The following is a 21,336-nucleotide window of genomic DNA, read 5'->3' as shown; positions in this document are numbered from 1 at the left end:
ATTGTGGTACAATATTTGCAAAGTATGTGTGAAACGGATTTGATTGTTGGGAAATAAGCCACAGTTTTCTTTGGATTCAGAAAGCCCTCACTCGACCCATTTTTTAAAAATTCTTTTATTCTCCTTTTGCCTAACCAATCTTTAAACAGTTAAAACATTGAGATTGGAGCAGTTTACTTTTTAACATAATTTTTAGTCAAATTTCCAGCCATGCAAATAGACCAATGGATATTTTATAAAGAAGACTTGGCTTTCAGAAACGGAAATTCCTTTTTTTTAAAAAAAACCCTTATTAATATTTATAACTAATAATTAGATGCTACAGACCTCATTTCAAAAGTGAGATGGCCACAAATTCCTATGTACAGGCAAAACTATTGCTGATAAATTACAGAGTTGGGATGTTTCCTTTCCCAGTTACCATAAAAATGCCCTGTGGTGTTACATCTCATGAGCAAGAAATACCTCGGCACTTTAAATCTTAAGTGGTGAACCCCAGGAGACATTTATACTCTAAAGTATCCCCTTTCACAGCGGCTTTTTGTGAATAAATTAGGTATTTCTGTGCAATTTACCTTGACAATTACTAGAACAGGCAGCTGTATTGAAAAGGAAATTCCATCCATTTCATTATAAGTTTCACAAAAGAAATGAGCTTAATTGCTCAGGTCAAATTGCTTATTCGGATTCCCGCCCCCCCCCTTCTGTCAGAGGAACATGTAAGTGTTGTCAGAGTTGCGGTGGGGTGGGGTCCCTGATACATTTTTTATGCATTAGCCTTGTCTTGTGGGAAATAATGTTGAAATGAAAGGTAGGAGGGGGGAATCCCCCTCCCCTTTCTCCCCTAAGAATAGATAGAAAATAAATTCCTCAGCTATAACCCCAAAGGGTTACGACCCAGTTTCTTTAAAAATCTATAATCTTTGCACAAATGGTGCTGGGAAATATATAATACGTTAATGCAAGCAGGTCTTTAAGGCATTTTGAAAAATCATCATTTCATCTCCATTGTGGGCTTCCAAATGCAGTCGTTCAAAGTGGGTTGCTTTAATATTTCACAACCTTTTGGCCTTCCTCAGTCTTTATTAGCAGTACATTCGTACCTTGGTTTTCAAACGCCTTGGGAGTCAAACGTTTTGGCTCCCAAACGATCGAAAACTGGAAGTGATTCTTCCGGTCTTCGAACGTTCTTAGGAACCCGAATGTCCGACGCGACTTCCATGGCTTCTGATTGGCTTGGTTTCCAAACGTTTTGGAAGTCGAACGGACTTGTGGAACGGATTCTGTTCAACTATCCTAGGAGGATAACCATTTTCAGATATGGCCATATCCATGCAGACGTCTGCAGTGATTTAGCTGACAAGTAAACACTTTTTCTGAATGAGTCACATTTCACTATTCTGACAGCTAGTCTGAGCTAACACCTGGAGTTAGTCAGTCCACCCGACATGCCAGTAAGAGACTATGTGCTGTTTCTGCTTGTCAAGTTTCCTGACTGAGACGATGAATCAACTGCACTGCCCCACTTTGCAAATTTAAGCCGGTAAAGGGTCAAACAGGCATTGCATCAGAATGGGGTCTTGGCGTGGTCATGCTTAAGAACTGTTTCATCAGGGCAATGATGCTTAAGTGTTGAATCACAAGGTTCAATTCCTGGCATCTCTAGGTAGGGCTGGGAGAGAATCCTGCCTGAAATCTTGGAGAGTCACTGCCATTCAGTATTGTCAGTGCTGAGCTAGGTGGACCATGGTCTCAGTGTAATGCCATTTCCCATGACTTCTGATGACACAACCTCCCATTTTACACACCAGATTCCAGTGGTTGTGTCGCAGTAGAAAAATGTATTTAAGGTGGCAATAATGTGTCCATTGTGGCATGAACTCTTCTCACGTACAAGCATCTTTGTCAAATTGAAAGCCACTCCCAGACTGTTGCTTGCAAGAGTTGTGCCATAATAAATGTGTTGCCCTTTAACATGCCACAGGAATCTTCGGTTGTGTTACATGGTCATTCTTTTCTTATTGTACAACCATCTGAGTAGTCCAACCCCTTGGCTAAATTTTTGCTTAAGAGGCGTGATTGTTGTTGTTGTTTAGTCGTTTAGTCGTGTCCGACTCTTCATGACCCCATGGACCATAGCACGCCAAGCACTCCTGTCTTCCACTGCCTCCCGCAGTTTGGTCAGACTCATGTTGGTAGCTTCGAGAACACTGTCCAACCATCTCATCCTCTGTCGTCCCCTTCTCCTAGTGCCCTCCATCTTTCCCAGCATCAGGGTCTTTTCCAGGGAGTCTTCTCTTCTCATGATGTGGCCAAAGTATTGGAGCCTCAGCTTCAGGATCTGTCCTTCCAGGGAGCACTCAGGGCTGATTTCCTTGAGAATGGGTACGTTTGATATTCTTGCAGTCAATGACTCTCAAGAGTCTCCTCCAGCACCATAATTCAAAAGCATCAATTCTTCGGCGATCAGCCTTCTTTATGGTCCAGCTCTTACTTCCATACATCACTACTGGGAAAACCATAGCTTTAACTATACGGACCTTTGTTGGCAAGGTGATGTCTCTGCTTTATAAGATGCTGTCTAGGTTTGTCATTGCTTTTCTCCCAAGAAGCAGGCGTCTTTTAATTTCGTGACTGCTGTCACCATCTGCAGTGATCAAGGAGCCCAAGAAAGTAAAATCTGTCACTGCCTCCATTTCTTCCCCTTGATAGTAGATTCAAAGAATCTTTGGATGTGCTTTGGCATCATGTTCTGGTCACTTGGAAAATAAGTGGAGTAGCCCTCAAGTGGTTATTTTTTATTTGGATTTCTGACGTACATAAGACCAGACAAGCATCAGTGCGTTAAATGCTCTGAATTGCAGTGTAGTGCAAAGGGCATTGCAAGAACATCATTTCCATCCTATTTTGTGGGGAGAGGCTGTTTATGGACATGATGAGGCTTGACTACATGCAGTGAGAAATGCCTGGAGGAAAAAAAATTAACGCTCTCAAGGCTGAATATGTGACGGTGCAACATTTTGAACTTTGAAGTGTTGTGTGTGACCTGTGTGATAAAACCAGGTCTGAAAGATGAATAATGTTGAGACTTGCAGAAATCAGATTCCAAGCTCAAAAGTGTTCCAACTTGCAGTTTTGCGGCGGCTCATGAGAGGCCGATAATTTGTATTTGATTCTGTGCCAAGCAGATTCCCCCCCCCCTTTGGAATGAAATCCACCCCATACAGAACCACTATGAACTTCTCAGAGCTAGCATTTGGACAGGGACAAAAAGGAAATTTGCTGGTAGATTTGAGCCTCAGGAATAATACCCTAAACCAGGGTGGGGAACCCCTGGCCCATGGGCTGCCAGGCCTCCTCATTTTGCCCAAACCACGCCTCACATACCCAATGCTTGAGACCAAGGGGTAGTCAACCTAAGGCCCGGGTGCCAGATGCGGCCCAATCGCCTTCTCAATCCGGCCCGTGGACGGTCCGGGAATCAGCGTGTTTTTACATGAGTAGAATGTGTCCTTTTATTTAAAATGCATCTCTGGGTTATTTGTGGGGCATAGGAATTTGTTCACCTCACCCCCCCCAAAAAAAATAGTCCGGCCCACCACATGGTCTGAGGGACAGTGGACTGGCCCACGGCTGAAAAAGCTTGCTGACCCCTGCTTGAGACCATACAATGACAACCAGCTGATGGTTGGGTCTTCACAAGCCCCTTGCAAAGCGCTGGGCAAGATAGTGCTTTGAAAGAGGTTTCGGAAGACACACATCCATCTGTCCCATTTCTCCTTTGAGCAGTGGGGGAGCTAACATTATGCCCCACCCAGGATATGGAACCAGGAAACAACCCTGCTTTGTAGATAGAGATTAAACCCAGTTTATGGTTTGATCATAAATGGAAATGGAAGGTTTCCGTGAATAAAAAGAAGGTGCTCAGCTCTTAAATTGTGTTCCGTAGCGGTGTGTCTTCTGGAGCATTCAATTTGAGCAAATGTATGGATAGGAAGCAAAGGGGCCCTGAGCTTGTATTGTGCAAGGTCCTTGCCACTATTCTGTGGGAGCAATGTGCTTAGCAGGCTCCTAATTGGATCCCACTGGTGTTGCCTGTTCAGTAATCCAGATAACTGCGGCCTCTGTATTATCAATATTGACATTAGTGCCTCCGAATGTTTTTAGCTAGGAGTTCTGCAGCAGTGTAATTTGTCTGCGGCAGCATATTTTACAACTGTACTTCAGCTCACCATTCCAAAGAAGAAAAATAGGCACACATTTCTTTAATTAAAAAATTCCAGTTTCTTTCCCACTTAAAAATAGTGGGGGGGGGAGAGGAGTAACATGTTGTCTCCCCCCCCTTCCAGCTTTCACTTCTGTACTTCTGGGATCATTATAGACCCCAGATATTAACCATTCCCTTGTATAGAAGCAATAATATTTCGTATTGTTTATTCCCAGGTTAAGTGAGTTTAGGATGGAAGCATTTAGCATTCAAGCATCTAAATAGGGCATGTTTTGCTGATGCGCCTCCTCTTCTATACAGTGTATAGAACTGGAATTCAAACTGCACAGCACCTCCTGAATTTGTTTGTGCTCCTTCCACTGGGCTTCAAGTATGCTCAGGAAGAGCAAAGTTGTGCTGGAGTAAGATGCCCGACTCCCTTTAGGAATCAACTTCAATGCTTGCATGCTTCCCCTCAAGAAAAAGAGGAAGAATTTAAGGTTCGTTTTCTGAAGCAGATTCCCCTTACCTTTCAAGGTGTGTGTAGGGCAGGTTTCCCTTCTTGAAAGTGCTGTTGTATTTTGTTCAGATAATAGAGCTGCATGAATGCTTTTTTAAGTGGGGTGGGGGACGGACGGACATCTATATAATTCTGCAAATGTGGAAAAGCAGCAACAGGAAATGTCAAAGGAAATTATTAATGTACCAAAAAAAGACAGAATGAATTGAATTTCTGTTCTCCCTTTCTCTTATTCTGGTAATGCTTTTGTGAAGGGTGGAAAATCAACCTTCCTTGTTCATACAAAGGCTGCTTTCATTTAAATCAAGAGAAATGGGAATGGCTTTTAAGGAGCAATTAACTTTCGCTGTCACTTAACTGTTAATTTGCTTTAATTAAACAAAATCAATATCCTTAATGTTTTGCTGCTTACAGGAAGAGGGCTCTTCGGACAACCTGACCTTAAGAACCTCTGCCATCTTCCTCCTCCTCCGTATTTATTTATAGCTTTAGTTCATGTGTCCGGAGAAGGAAAACCGAAAGCTATCTTTGTAGCTTCTTCAGCCAAGCAATGCTATGTCCTGCTCTTCATTCTCTCGTTTCTCTGGAAGGCTGCTGGAAAATAGGAATAGAAAGCGAGGCATGCCCAGCTGAAACATTTCACGACTTTCATTTCTGAAACTTAATGTGACTCTAGCACCCATCCACAGACAAATGTGAAAGATGCAAAACTTTAGTGGGATTCCAGTGTTGTAGGCTGGTCATAGATTGAGCGCCACTGTGCAAAGGGTGAACAACTCTAGCCAAATATAGCAGAGCACTCCGTTCCACGCGTTACAAACAGCTGGCTTTTCCGATGACCATTATTTGAGTATGCTGATATTCTAATGTATTTTTTTACCTGCTTATGCTTTTAATTATGCTGTAGGTTGCTCAGAAACCTTTGCGTAATATGCCAAATAAATAAACCCAGAAGCTCAGGGCTGTGCGCCACTCCAGTTTTGTCTTGCCTCTGTGGTGAAAACCAACCAGTGCCAAGCATATTTGTGCATGTGTGTCTGCCCATACAACAGTCGTAAAAAGAAAAAAAGTTGTTGTATTGGGAGGAAGAGAACTAGGACAGCATGCAGAGAAGAAGAAGAGTGACGACCGTGAGTGACTTGTGGCTTCAAATGCAAAATTGGGAAGACTGGAGCCTCTTTCTTCCATTGCACTGATGCACACGGCTTGTGCAGTGTGAAAGGAGATAATGCATTCTGACAGATTTATTTTTGGCTGCTTATCCCTGGATAATTTGCCAGGGAACAGTTTCTCTGTTTTCCCAATTGTTTTGGATTTCTGCTGAAAAGCCTGGGAGCTGTGTCTTGTGTGTTGGAATGTACTGCTTGCAGTTTTGTGCACAATAAATATACTTACTCCTTTTCCTTACCTCTATTATGTGCATTGCCTTTAAACTTCAAATACTGATCTGGCGGTGTTTGATGTGCCGCAGACGATTCACTCAGGAACATTGCATCCGTGGAGAGGATGAAGTTATTGGGAGGAAGTGACTTGCATTGTCTTCTCTGCCTCCAAGGAAGCAGGAGTTGATGGCAAATCAGATCATCGGTTTTCAGCTGTGGGATGGGTCTCACTCTTTGGCAGTGCTACTGCTACCATACAAATGTATGGGAACAAATCATTCAGGAGTGGGTCCTAAAGTGCATGTTCAAGTTAAAGAATGGATCCCAATTCTGAGAAGGTTGATGGCTACTGAGTTTATTGTTGGTAGGAAACCTTCGGCCCGTGGGGTTACTTAGACCTCCCAGAACTTCGTTTCACTCTTTGCATGGAAAAGTCCAAACCATGCCCTGTCCTTCTCAGTGCTAGAAATGCAGATATACAGTGGTGCCTCGCTTAACAAACGCCCCGTAAGACAAAATTTTCGCTTAAAGAAAGGATTTTTCTAGCAGAGGTTGCTTCGCTAGACAAATTCGTTTTACGAAAAATTCGTCTAGCGAATCGCGGTTTCCCATAGGAATGCATTGAAATTCAATTAATGCGTTCCTATGGGCAATTTTTTAAAAATTTTTTTTCAATGCATTCCTATGGGATTCGCTAGACAAATTTTTCGTTATAAGAATAGACCCGTGGAACGAATTAAATTCGTCTAGTGAGGAACCACTGTATAACAAATGCAGATATATAAGGAGCCAAATGCCTCCTTAAAACAAGGTTGTAGTCACCAAAACGGAATGTCTAGTTGCCATTTTTGGGTAAGATGGCTCTAAAGTCTTATTTTTCAAATGATCGACTGACTGTGATTGATTCTCAGTTAAACATCTGGTTAGTTCAGATGACATCCTTGAGCTAGGTTAAGAACTTTGAGAACTTAAAGAAGAAAGGTCACTTGATTCAGGGACAGTCAACTTCTATTTGGCCTATTCCTACCTCTTTTGCTTAATGGTGAATGCTCCTGCTGAGGCTACACAGAAAAAGGATTATGGTTCCAGAAATTCATTATGATTGTGCAAATAAAATATAGCAGATACAATTCTACAAGATGGTTTAGTGGTGTGTGAAAACTGTCCAGATCCACTGATCCCCAGATGGTGGAGATGTCAGGTGCCATCCTGGCGCCCAGGCATCCTCACTTGGTCTCAAGCGGTCAAAAGCCAGGTGCAAAATGCCTGGCTAATTTCGAACTCTGCTTCAGGAGCAAGGCAGGCAAAGCCATGATGCCAAATTCGCAAGGAGGAGCAGGGACCACTTAAATGCACAGGTGGCGCTGTGGTCTAAACCACTGAGCCTCTTGGGCTTGCCGATCGGAAGGTCGGCGGTTCGAATCCCGGCGACGGGGTGAGCTCCCGTTGCTCTGTCTCAGCTCCTGCCAACCTAGCAGTTCAAAAGCATGCCAGTGCAAGTAGATAAATAGGTACTGCTGTAGCAGGAAGGTAAATGACATTTCCATGTGCTCTGGTTTCTGTCACGGTGTCCCATTGCGCCAGAAGTAGTTTAGTCATGCTGGCCACATGACCCAGAAAGCTGTCTGTGGACAAACTCCGGCTTCCTCACCCTGAAGCAAGATGAGCTCTGCAACCCCATAGTCACCTTTGACTGGACTTAACTGCCCAGGGATCTTTTACCTTTACCCTTCATCTGCTTGCTGTAGCTTGAGATGAGCTCTCTAGATGATGTTTTCACCAACATCTGCCAGCTTCTGTTAGGTCCATAATGAGACGTTTGCCAGCTTCCAACCATGGATACCAGCAGCCTTCAAGCAAGCAAACTTGCCTTATTATAGCTCCTTAGCATCCCACTGCCAGAGGATTGCCTCCTTCCATTCATCAGTTTCCCTCCTGCAGGTGGAAGAAAAGTGGGCAGTGCTGAATGTCACATCCATGTCCAGGTGTGTCCTTGCTGGAAACAGAAAAGGGCTTTCCCCTTGGCCTGCCTTGATATCCACTCAGTTGCCAAGTGCTTTTGTGACATCACAAGAAACCCACAGCCAATGGCAACAGCTGAGGAGGCATCATTTCATTGCTTTGAGCCTCACAATGGCAGATGGACCTATCAGTGATTGTGTGCTTGTTATTCAGCACATGGGTGGAGGCAGCTGTGGTCTAAACCAGTGGTCCTCAACCTTGGGCCTCCAGATGTTTTTGGCCTACAACTCCCATGATCCCTCGCTAGCAGGACCAGTGGTCAGGGATGATGGGAATTGTAGTCTCAAATCATCTGGAGCCCAAGGTTGAGGACCACTGGTCTAAACCACTGAGCCTCTTGGGATTCCCAATCAGAAGTTTGGCAGTTTGACTCCCTGCGACGGGGTGAGCTCCCGTTGCTCTGTCCCAGTTCCTGCCAACCTAGCAGTTCAAAAGCACACCAGGGCAGCTAGATAAATAGGTACCTCCGCGACGGGAAGGTAAACGGCATTTCTGTGCGCTCTGGCTTCCATCACGGTGTTCTGTTGCACTAGAAGGGGTTTAGTCATGCTGGCCATGTGACCAGGAAAGCTGTCTGCAGACAAACGCCAGCTCCCTTGGCCTGAAAAGCGAGATGAGCGCCACACCCCATAGTAGCCTTTGACTGGACTTAACTAACCAGGGTTCCTTTACCTTTACCTTACTGCCAAGTGAAAACGACATTGAAGTCTGCTTCTCATACTGGTCCTGTGTGATATATGGATATATCGCCCAGGCCTAATAATCATACTTTCCCTCATGGACTCTCAAAACATCCCTCACCAGCCTTGAGGGATATTCACCACCAATTAGCTCCAAGCCTCCAGAAAAACCAGTTTTACCAAATTATTTCCCAGAGACCACCTAGTAAGCAAGAACGGGTCATGACCTATTGAACACCCCACATAAAATTCCCATTGTTTTGCTATGCAGCACACTACTCTGTAGTGGTAACCCAAGTTAAATACATTCTGCATTTTCAACATGTAGTACTGAATAGATGTAAGTTAATTAAAAAGATGTCCCTTTAAAATTTTCTTTCACAAAGCAGCCACAAAGCTAGGTGGGTTGGCATGATGCGAGCTGGTCAGGAAGAAGTGGAGAAAGTAGTTTATCGCTAGGCAGAAAGAGAAGAGAGGACTGCTTCTGGAAAAGCACCAGCAAAAGTTAGGGAAGGAAGCCTTAGGAGAAGATTTCTAGTCACATTTACCTCATGCATCAGAGCAAACCAGAATTAAGCCGGGATTCTCAGTTTTGATGTAATGACAAACCATAGACTTACAAATATGTAAGTCAACAACCAATCACTGTTTCAAATTGTGGTTTGTTGCAGAAAAGCAAGCCATAGTTTGAATGCCCAAGCCTGCCCTGGGTAACTAACCATGGCTTAGTCTTCTGTGCAAATGTGGCAAATGGGAATTTCTTCCAAGTGAATATGACAGGATTAAGCTTTAAGGGCAACACCCATATGGGACACAGGAGATGTACATTCAGGATTTTCTGCGTGGATTAAACTAATTAGTGATTCCATTGAGATAGAGAAAGTTTGTGCTTGGGAAGAGCATAATTAGTCTTTTGTTCTTTTGTCCTTTCCCCATTCCAAAACCCCTCCCCAAAGTTAGTTAGAGTGGCTTTTACTGTTTCCCCTTGCAGAGGTGGTTAGTTACAGAGGGAGAAACCTATCTTTTCCCCCTTCCAGAGCTCGTAAAAAGCTTGGGGCAATTTTGACTGGGGAAAGGATTGCCAGAGTGGCACCTCCCCATTCTTCAAAGTGGCTGCCTGGGGATAAGAACTAGTAAAAACAGCAACAAAGCAAGCCCCACGATTCCCCCTGGGAGATCCTACTCACAGAAATAGCCAGTTCAGTGGCTCACCAGTAGCTGATGTGTGGCACTCGAGTGGGGAGAGTGTAGCTCTTAGCTTTTGGAACCAGGAGGTGGCTGTGCAGAAGCACAGCAGCCGACAACATAGCAGTTCATGGTTGCTGAATGGATAGCTGCCCTGCTGATATCGGCAGCCTGCACAGGGCTAAGTGTCCACTCAGCAACTGTGTGCAATAGATGGTGCTAATTGTGGCACACCAAACTGTTTCACCTGCCACCACTGCTTATACTATGTCTTGTTCAGCCCTAAAATTAGCTAAGTGCCTACATTGGTGCGTAACCTTTCTGTAATAAGAATATTTATTTTAACTCCAGTCGAGAAACCCACAATTTATATGCTCCTGCAACTAGAGGGGGGGTTGTGGTGGGAGCAGTATAGAAAGCAATATTTTGCTGCCTGCTGTTTAAAGGGTAGAATTGCACTGTTGCATGTACAACGAATTCCATAAACTCTTTGACCCAGACGCCACATGAGCTACTCTTGCTGCAGGAGGCTGTGTTTAATTACAATCAATAAACTCTACATTCGGAGAAAGGAAAATGACCTTGTGTTGGATGGCTATACCACTGACCCCATTATTACAAAATGACCCCATCCTCACCCAGATATCTTTGGACTCCTAGGCTGCTGGCGTCTGTCATCTTTTCTAGTGTTAGGTCTTTTAAAACTACAATTTAAAAACAGAGAAAATGTTTTAAAGTGTTTATGTTCACTTTGATATCTCTTTTGGTGTATTCTTTTCCCAAGGCATTGAATAAATATAATCAGCGCTAATATATAATCAGTGGACTGCGGTGCACAGATTTGTTCCCTTGAGCTGAGAACAATGCTGGGGTGTCAGCAAAACATCGCTCCATTAATTTCAACGAACCTGGCTCAGGTCCAACTTATATCTGCAGGCGGACTGCATCGGGGCAGAACCTCACGGACAGCTGTTTCTGTAAAGCCGCTTTCCAAGTGGGTTATATGCTTTTTAAACCTGCCAACGCCGCCACTAGTTTCAACAGTTGGATCTGTGTGTGCTGTTTTGGGGAGGGGTACTTCTCACACACACAGTTTGTTGTGCAGAGCTGCTGCAAGTGGCTTTTCAAGTGTCCACACACATTGCTGCCTGCAAATTGGGTTACAGATGCAGCCACAAACTGATTTAGAATTAAATGACTAAGCCTCAGACTTCTGTACAATCCTCTGGTGCAGCTGTGAGGACGGTATTGAAAGCTCTCATGTCTGATTTCAATTAACTTCAGATACGGTAGCACAATGTCCAATTCCTATCGTTCAGGCAAATCCAAGTCCCAAGAGGCTGCGATCTACTCCCAGTATAAGTAACTGGCAGTGATCTACTCATTGTCATTGGAGGGAGGGAGAGTTTTTTTTAGGGGGGGGGGTTGGCCAGAGTTGTTCAGCTTTTTGTTAGGAGGGAGGGCACATAGTTGTGGAGCTTTTTTTTAGGGGGAATTAGATTAACCACTTACCATAAAGTGCAGCCAGGCCGATAACACGCAGCGCTAAACCAAATACTACTTTCGCTTTCCGTGTTCCAGAATATTCACTGCAGCGCCGAAGGAGGGAGATAACATCGGCAGTAATGTCCCCACGATCGACCAGGATCCTGTACATTTGACCAGGATCACACTGGCGATCCACCGGTAGATCGAGATTGACCCGTTGGACATCGCTGCTAGAGTTAATTTTAACTGTGGCACAGTCGTACCTTGGAAGTAAAACAAAATCTGTTCCGGAAGTTCGTTCGACTTCCAAAATGTTCGGAAACCAAAGTGTGGCTTCTGATTGGCTGCAGGAAGCTCCTGTAGCCAATCGAAGCCACAGAAGACCTGCCAGACGTTTGGCTTCCAAAATAACGTTCAAAAACTGGGTTTCAATCGTTTGGGAGCCAAAACATTCGAGAACTAGGCTGTTCGACTTCCAAGGTACAACTGTATATTGAAGCAAGCCAGCTTCATAAACCACAGCTTGAAGTTTATTTGTTTCATAAACCCGGGGTACGCAGAACTTGTGGAATTTATTTATCTTTACTAGAATCCGAAGATGCACCGACTGAAGCTGGTTGCAAAATAGTGACTTAGGATGACAGATATACACTTAGAATTGGGGAACAGGGTGTCTCTGAGCATATGCTCAGGCTAGGAATTTGCTTTCGGCACCAGAACTGAACTCATATAGGCTTTTCACTTTGTGAGTTGTTTGCAGTTGGGAGGCAAATGCTTGTATATAATCTGAATTTAATATGTACATAGCATGATCGTCCTCGTCCTTCTCGCTTTTTGTGTTTTGGAAATCTCATCTAATAAAGACTGGTAGCCTCGTTAGACATCTGGGGTGAATTACATCTAACCAGCTTATCTGAGCAAATGTTTCCACCAGTTCACGCAGTAGAATTCCAGCTACAAATCAATGGCATTCTCCTACAAAGATGAGCAGCTTACAGTGGTTATGATTAAACAAATTCACCCTGCTTATTCTAACTTTTGGCATCTGCCCACAAATGCAGAGAGAATTGCCATTATGTAGGCTCCTGTTCGGTTGTTTATAATTCTGGAAGTAATTTGTGTTCTGCATTCAAGTCAATCTGGGCAGTGGTGAAAGACAGCATCTTTTTGTTTCAACTGGAAATGCAGGTTGTGCTTTATATGCGTAAGTATCAACCACTGAGCAATTCTTTTTGATATGCATACTAATAAAATTTCATTATAGTTTAGTATTACAGTACATTCTAACTTCTGAAGAGTTCAGTGGCACAGGTAACCTGAAAGGTTATGGCAGCTTTTCAAAATATTAGGTGGTTTGCTTTAAGTCCTTGCATACCAGATACAGTACCTAGGAATCGCTTAAAATTTCCAGGCTGCACTGAATATGTTGTTTCTCTGAAAATGATTGTTGCATTGTAAGCTGTTAAATATTTTATAAATAAACTTGGTTCATCATGTTCTTACATTCCTGATGAGCATTAGCAGAAGAGCTTTCTTGATCATACAACCTGTTTCAAATCCATGAACAAACATCTAATTTGATTAAACGTTGACATAAGATACTTTTTCAGGGATACCACACTTGGTGATTCAAGATGCCTTTGTTTGGTTTTGCTGTTTATTCCCTGCTAAAGTATGTAATTATAATCCATTTATTTGGCTCTATTTCTGGCTCTGTGTAACAATAATTTGGAAGACAATGGGGATTTTATGTTGCTGGCCCTGACCCCATGCTTCTGGAATTGATTTCAACTTCTGAATATACACAAGCGCTCACACAACCATGTCAGTTGATCTAGGCAGCAGAATGACCTTTTTTCATCTGAATTTTAGGTACCTTTTTGCAAATATATCAGTGTTATAAACTAGTACTAATCATAGCTGCCAAGTTATCCCTTTTTTAAAGGGATTTTCCCTTATGCTGAATAGGCTTCCTCGCGAGAAAAGGGAAAACTTGGCAGCTATGGTACTAATGACTGGACAGTAGTGGCTATTTCAGGAAAAACACAGTCTGTCAACTCTCTAGAACAGGCACGTCCAAAGTCCGTTTCGGGGGCCTAATCCAGCCCTCCAGCTGATCTGGCCCCCATGGCAGGATATATCCTGGGGTAAAACTCCTACAAAAAGCTCAAAAACTTTGGGGTAAAATTGTAAAAAAAGCAAAACACCAGCTTAACAACTTTGGCCGGCCTTCACACATGTTCACTTCATCAAACCTGGCCCTCTTAGAAAAAAGTTTGGGCACCCCTGCTCTAGAAGTATTGGAACCATAATATTTTGGATCAAGAAGGAAGTAGCTGGTTACCTAGCAGAACAAAATAAAACAAAGGGGTGTGGCAGACAAACTGAACGAATCCAGAGGTTTACTAAACTTCCTAAGAATTATGTAGCGAAGATTCTTTTGTACTTGCATAACTTTGGCTCTCAGTGGAAGTAAATAAAGTAGCTCATCAGTCGAATATGGTTATCCCATACAATTGGATAAATTGCACATAAAATGCAGCGTGCATGCACATCATTAACTGTGCATTTAAGTTAGGAGTTAGCGACTGGCAACCTCTGGGTCAAATGTGGTCTTCAAAGGAGTTCTGCCAGTCCAGATGCCAAAGTTGGCTAGAGTTGGTACTTGCGGCCTAGTTCTTTTGCCACGGCAGCAAGCCCTTTACAAAAAAAAGTAAAAGTGGCTGTCGAGCAAAACTAGTTTCTCACTAGGGGAAATATTAAGTGCTTGATGCAACAATCCGGTATCTTTATAATACAATTATTAAATTCAAATGTCCGTGTTGCAAGTAAAGCGATCTCTTGCACTTTTGTTCCTATTGTTCTTCTGCTGCTTGGCTTTCCTTTTGACACTTCCTTGGTCATCTTTTGCTGTTATTTCACTTCTCCTTGTGTCTTAGATTCTTTCTTTTCTGCTGTAGGCCACATACAGTTCTTTATTTCTCGCCTTTAAAAACTTCCTGTGACTTGATGTTTTCACTTCTGATTCTTCTTTGTGTCTGTGTGTTTTTTAAAAAGCAACAAAAAATGATACTCTCACCAATTTGGAATGGCAATTATTTGTTTTTAATAAAGGTGCTGTGTTTTATTAATTACAGATTACCTTTGCAGAGTCCAATCTTCCTGCCTTTCTTCTCTGTCTAAACTTCCCTCTTTGTGTCTCATTACTTCATTTGCCAGCAGCTAGCCTCAATTGCAAGTGCTATATAAATAATATTTAACAAACAGTGATGTATGTACAATGGAAACATTTCAGGTGCCTTATTTATCCACATTAAAATATTATTTTAGTAACAATGATTGGTTGCCAATTGACAGTGTTAGTCAAAGCTAGGCATGGGGCTTCAGATTTTTTCTGATGCAAATCACCCTAGTTTTCCACTGCAAAACTTCCCACACATCACTGATAACAATAGTAGAAGTGGGAAGTGGGGATGGATTTTTTTCCCTTGAAGTGAACTACCCACTTAGAAATGAGTCACTTTCTCCTGTGGAAAAGGGAGACAAGCTTCTGTTCGCAGCTTGAAGGAATTGTGAATGAAGCCAAGAGCTTAGCAGTAGGAATCATTCTGTCTTCTTGTTGTGAGATACTTTTTCCTTGAGTCCCCTGAAAAGTTCTTTTTTAAAAAAAACAAAAATTCTCTTACTGATATAATGGGAACAAAATAAAAAAATTCCTTCCAGAAGCACCTTAGAGACCAACTAAGTTTGTCACTGGTATGAGCTTTCGTGTGCATGCACACTTCTTCAGATACACTGAAACAGAAGTCACCAGACCCTTATATATATTGGGATATATATTACTCAGAACGGTGGTGGAAATGGGTAAATGGTGTGGTAAACCTGTTGATGACTGTTAACAACTGCAATTGGTCTTACAGGAAAAAGCAAGGGGTGAGATGGCTAAAAATAGCTTTGTCATGTATAATGAGATTAGAATCCAATGTCTCTATTCAGACCAGGTCTCTCAATGGTTTTAAGTTTGGTAATAAGTTGCAATTCAGCAACTTCTCTTTCCAGTCTATTTATGAAATTCTTTTGTAATAAGACAACTACTTTGAGATCTTGTATAGAATGTCCTGGGAGGTTGAAGTGTTCTCCTACTGGTTTCTCCATCTTGTGATTCCTGATGTTAGATTTATGTCCATTAATCCTTGTATAGAATGATGTAATGGGAGTTTCTTAGCTGGCTAAGTGGCTATAATTGCCTGGGTGTACTTGAAGGGCTGCTGTTTAGTGCTAGAAGGTGCAGAATATGCTATTTTGGTATCTGGCAACAGCGGCGGAGCATATCCCTGCGCTGCCCGGGGCGGGCGTGTAGGGCTCAGCCCCAAGGGGCTATGGGGTGCGGAGGGCTCCCTCCATGTGCCACAGTTCAGGGTTAGGAGAGGGCCGAGGAAGCTGTTGCCCACTCTCTGCCGCTGGGACAGGCCTGACCAGGGGGCGGAGCAGCGCCAGGCACAAGGACCGCAGCCAAGGCGCAGCTATTTCTGACGCGGAGCCAGGTTTTGAGGAAGGCACCAGCTGCAGGGGCGCCTGTTTGTGCCACCTCTCAAAATTGAAACCAGGGCCACGCCACCTGCCATGCGACGCCTCTGTTTGGCAACCTTGGGCAGTACAGTGGTACCTTGGTTCTCAAACACCTTAGTACTCAAACAATTTGGAACCCAACCACGGCAAGCCCGGAAGCGAGTGAACTTTTTTCGGAAGTCGAACGTGCTCTGTTTTGAGTATTACACTTTCTGATTTGAGTGCCACACTTCTGCTTTGAGTGTTAGGCTTCCGATTTGAGTGTTATGCTGAGGTCTGTCTGTTTTTGCTACTTATTTTGCATTTTTGTTTTTGCGGCTTTTTTGTGACTGTGGAACCCAGTTCAGCTACTGACTGATTGTGTAACTGCAGTACATTGTTTATTGCAGAGGTCAGCAACCTAAGGCCCATGGGCCAGAAGCGGCCTGTGGAGGTCGTTTGACCGGCCCACAAGCTGCCCCCAAGCCAAGCTGCCCGCTCGTGCGCTGCGCTAAACCTGCGCAGCGTGGCGCGGGGACTTGCTTCCACAGCGCCGAAAATCGTGTGCGCATGTGCGATCCAGCCCACGGCAGGATCTCCACGGGGCCGATCCAGCCCAGGCAAGATAAATCCTGCTGACCCCCGGTTTATTGTTTTCATTTTATGGACCAATGGTCTCGTTAGATAGTAAAATTCATGTCAAATTACTGCTTTAGGGGTTGCTTTTTAAAGTTTGGAATGAAGTAATCCATTTTGCATTACGTTCTATGGGAAATCACGCCTTGGTTTTGGAACGCTTTGGTTTTGGAAGGGAATTCCGTGCTGAACTAAGCTTCCTCTGGATGATCTCTGCACAGGAACTTGAATGACTGGAACAAAATATTCGGGCACTGGATTGATGGCTTGCATTTAGTTTAAGCAGGTAGCTTTTAAAGTGTGAGTAGCTGGATCCCCTTCGCTAAGCTTAGCCTGGCACCGCCACCTTTTGCTTTTAAAAATGCGGTGTCAAGCCACATTAACAAATGGCCTCCAATCCTGTCAAGGGCATGCTGGAAATCTTGAAAATGGGGGTCATTGCAAGTGCAGCAGCATAATGGCTAGCAGTCAATTTGCCGTGATGCTGAGGGCAGGCTGCTAATCTTTTAAGCAATATCGGAGCTAAAAATAACTTGTTTTACTTTAATTTTTAAAAAATGAGTTGAAGCTAAAAAGCTTAATAGCAGAATGTCATAAATACTTTCCTTTCTTGAGCAATATTAGAACATTAGCTTAGTTCAGTGATGGAAGAAATGGTTTATTATGACAAATACCTTACACATGCTGTGAGGTGTTCAGAACAAGCAGCTCACCAAAAAGGTTCTTTTGGTTCCTACAGAAGCTACAATACAAACGTTTATTTCAAAATCTGCCCTCAGGGTGACCCTGCAACTGATGGGTAATAAAAGTTTGTGTGCGAGTGCATATTCTCTCTCTCTCTCTCTCTCTCTCTCTCTCTCTCTCTCTCTCTCTCTCTCTCTCTCTCTGAACAAAGCTAAAATGAAGCCTGTGTTTTAAAATGATTTAAACTTCTGCCTAATAAATGATAATCGACAAATGAGCCAGCGGATGAAAGGTTTCCTAGCAACAAGTGCTGGGAGAAATGGCAGTCTGGATTTAGCTGGTCTTTGTTTTGCTAGGCTGGGTTGGTGTCATAGCCCAGTTCATGTGAGAAGCTGGGTTTTTTTGCAACTACTGTGAAGAGAAACACTGCTTGTTGCATGTGGTAATAAGGCATGCCAATGGTTTTGGTTTTTTTTAAAATGTGACATTTCATGTGATTACTATATTTAGGCCAGCTAATTAATGTAAAGGCTGGACTGGATGAATCCCAAGCCGGAATTAAGATTGCAGGAAGAAATATCAACAACCTCAGATATGCAGATGACACAACCTTGATGGCAGAAAGTGAGGAGGAATTAAAGAACCATTTAAAAGCATCAGGAATGCTTTGATGGTTTTTCCTGCTTGGCAAGGGGTTGGACTGGATGGCCCTTGTGGTCTCTTCCAACTCTATGATTCTATGATTAATGAGGGTGAAAAAGGAGAGCACAAAATATGATCTGAAGCTCAACATCAAAAAAACCAAGATCATGGCCACTGGTACCGTCACCTCCGGGCAAATAGAAGGGGAAGAAATGGAGGCAGTGAGAGATTTCCTTTCTTGGGTTCCATGATCACTGCAGATGGTGACAGCAGTCACGAAATTAAAAGACGCCTGCTTCTTGGCAAAGACAAACCTAGACAGCATCTTAAAAAGCAGAGACACCACCTTCCCGACAAAGGTCTGTATAGTTAAAGCTATGGTTCTGCCAGTACAGTCATACCTCGGTTTATGACCGCCGCGGTTTGCGACCGATTGGTTTGCAACTGCCGCGGACCCAGAAGTGTTTACACCCAGGTTCCGCAGTATGCAGATGAGCAGAAGCGCTCTATTGGCGCTTCGCGCACGTGCAGAAGAGCTGCTCCGTTTACGACATACTCGGGGAGCGACCGGCTCCCCGGAATGAATTGCAGTCGTAAACCAAGGTATGACTGTGGTGATGTATGGAAGTGAGAGCTGATCGCCGAAGAATTGATGCTTTTGAATTATGGTGCTGGAGGAGACTCTTGAGAGTCCCATGGACTGCAAGAAGATCAAACCTATCCATTCTGAAGGAAATCAGCCCTGAGTGCTCACTGGATGGACAGATCCTGAAGCTGAGGCTCCAATACTTTGGCCACCTCATGAGAAGAGAAGACTCCCTGGAAAAGACACTGATGTTGGGAAAGATGGAGGGCACAAGGAGAAGGGGACGACGGAGGACGAGATGGTTGGACAGTGTTCTCGAAGCTACGAACATGAGTCTAACCAAACTGCGGGAGGCAGTGGAAGACAGGAGTGCCTGGCGTGCTATGGTCCATGGGGTCACGAAGAGTCGGACACGACTAAACAACAATGAATGTAAAAGGGAAATAATACATCTTCCTTATATGCTAAGAAGTGCTGCTGTGGTGCTTTTTTATTCCAAAGGCTCCTTGCATTTGCTTTCTGATACTAGGGAAAGTAGTGATCCGAGTCTTGGGTGGAGAAGACTTCAGATGTTGGAAGGCACAAATTTAAAAACTTTTCATAAATTTATGTGGTTGTTTGAAGCTAGTTCCTTATTCATTTCACTACATGCATTTGCAAAAAAACAGCAACAACCCAAACTGTTACGCCTATTCAAAAGACGAAGTGCGCAGTCTGGTTTCTCATGCAAAAAACATGATTATGAAATTTAAGCAGTGGTGCAATTCAAAACACAAATCCTTCATTTCCTGACTCTTTAGGTATGTCTTGACCTTGCTGTAGAAACAGGTGTTCGCAGATAGCAGCTTAATAATAATAATAATAATAATTTATTATTTATACCCCGCCCATCTGGCCGGGTTCCCCCAGCCACTCTGGGCGGCTTCCAAAAAAAAACAGAAATTCTAAAATACAGAAATCCATCAAACATTAAAAGCTTCCCTAAACAGGGCTGCCTTGAGATGCCTTCTAAAGGTCTGGTAATTGTTCTCTTTGACCTCTAGTGGGAGGGCATTCCACAGGGTGGGTGCCACTACCGAGAAGGCCCTCTGCCTGGTTCCCTGTAACTTGGCTTCTCGTAATGAGGGAACCGCCAGAAGGCCCTCGGAGCTGGACCTCAGTGTCCGGGCAGAACGATGGGGGTGGAGACGCTCCTTCAGGTATACCGGACCGAGGCCGTTTAGGGCTTTAAAGGTCAACACCAACACTTTGAATTGTGCTCGGAAACGTACTGGGAGCCAATGTAGGTCTTTTAGGACCGGTGTTATGTGATCTCGGCGGCCGCTCCCAGTCACCAGTCTAGCTGCCGCATTCTGGATTAGTTGTAGTTTCCGGGTCACCTTCCAAGGTAGCCCCACGTAGAGCGCATTGCAGTAGTCCAAGCGAGAGATAACTAGAGCATGCACCACTCTGGAGAGACAGTCAGTGGGCAGGTAGGGACTCAGCCTGCGTACCAGATGGAGCTGATAAACAGCTGCCCTGGACACGGAGTTGACCTGTGCCTCCATGGACAGCTGTGAGTCTAAAATGACTCCCAGGCTGCGCACCTGGTCTTTCAGGGGCACAGTTACCCCATTCAGGACCAGGGAGTCCTCCACACCCGCCCGCCTCCTGTCCCCCACAAACAGTACTTCTGTCTTGTCAGGATTCAATCTCAATCTGTTAGCCGCCATCCATCCTCCAACCGCCTCCAAGCACTCACACAGGACCTTCACCGCCTTCACTGGTTCTGATTTAAAAGAGAGGTAGAGCTGGGTATCATCAGCATACTGATGGACACCCAGCCCAAACCCCCTGATGATCTCTCCCAGTGGCTGCATATAGATGTTAAAAAGCATGGGGGAGAGGACAGAACCCTGAGGCACCCCACAAGTGAGCGCCCAGGGGTCTGAACACTCATCCCCCACCACCACTTTCTGAACACGGCCCAGGAGGAAGGAGCGGAACCACTGCATGACAGTGCCCCCAGCTCCCAAGCCCTCTAGACGGTCCAGAAGGATGTTATGGTCGATGGTGTCAAAAGCCGCTGAGAGATCCAGCAGAACAAGGAAACAGCTCTTACCTTTGTCCCTAGCCCGCCGGAGATCATCGACCAGTGCGACCAAGGCAGTTTCAGTCCCATGATGAGGCCTGAATCCTGACTGGAAGGGATCCAAATGGTCCGCTTCTTCCAGGCGTGCCTGGAGTTGTTCCGCAACCACTCGCTCAATCACCTTGCCCAAGAATGGAAGATTTGAGACTGGGCGATAGTTGGCCATATTGGCCGGATCTAAAGATGGTTTTTTAAGAAGCGGTTTAATAACCGCCTCTTTCAGCGGGTCTGGGAAGGCTCCCTCATGGAGAGAAGCATTTACCAACCCGCGAAGCCCATCGCCCAGCCCTTCCTGGCTAGCTTTTATAAGCCAGGATGGGCAAGGATCAAGGAGACAGGTGGTTGGTTTCATTCGTCTAAGCAGCCTGTCCACATCCTCGAAGGTAACAGATTGAAATTGATCCCACAAAACTTGACTAGACAGGACTCTAGCACTCCCCCGCCCCGGCCCTGCTCCCACGGTGGAGTCTACCTCTTCCCGAATCTGAGCGACTTTATCTGCAAAAAACTTTGCAAAATCATTGCAGGAGATCATGTGGCCCGTACTGGGCCCGGATGGAGCAGGTGGTTCCGCTAAATTGCGAACCACCTGGAAGAGTCTCCTGCTGCTGTTTTCTGCAGATGC

General features: G+C 44.3%; 1 protein-coding gene across 7 annotated transcripts in view; it reads left to right on the top strand.

Annotated features, from left to right (window-relative positions):
* Positions 1-21,336, top strand: part of SEMA4D (semaphorin 4D) — a 144,940-nt gene that overhangs the window by 40,767 nt on the left and 82,837 nt on the right. The gene's annotated exons all lie outside the window — the stretch shown is intronic.

This window comes from Zootoca vivipara, chromosome 11, assembly GCF_963506605.1.
Source record: "Zootoca vivipara chromosome 11, rZooViv1.1, whole genome shotgun sequence".
Taxonomy (NCBI): Eukaryota; Metazoa; Chordata; class Lepidosauria; order Squamata; family Lacertidae; genus Zootoca; species Zootoca vivipara.
This window is presented reverse-complemented; position numbering and strand designations above follow the sequence as displayed.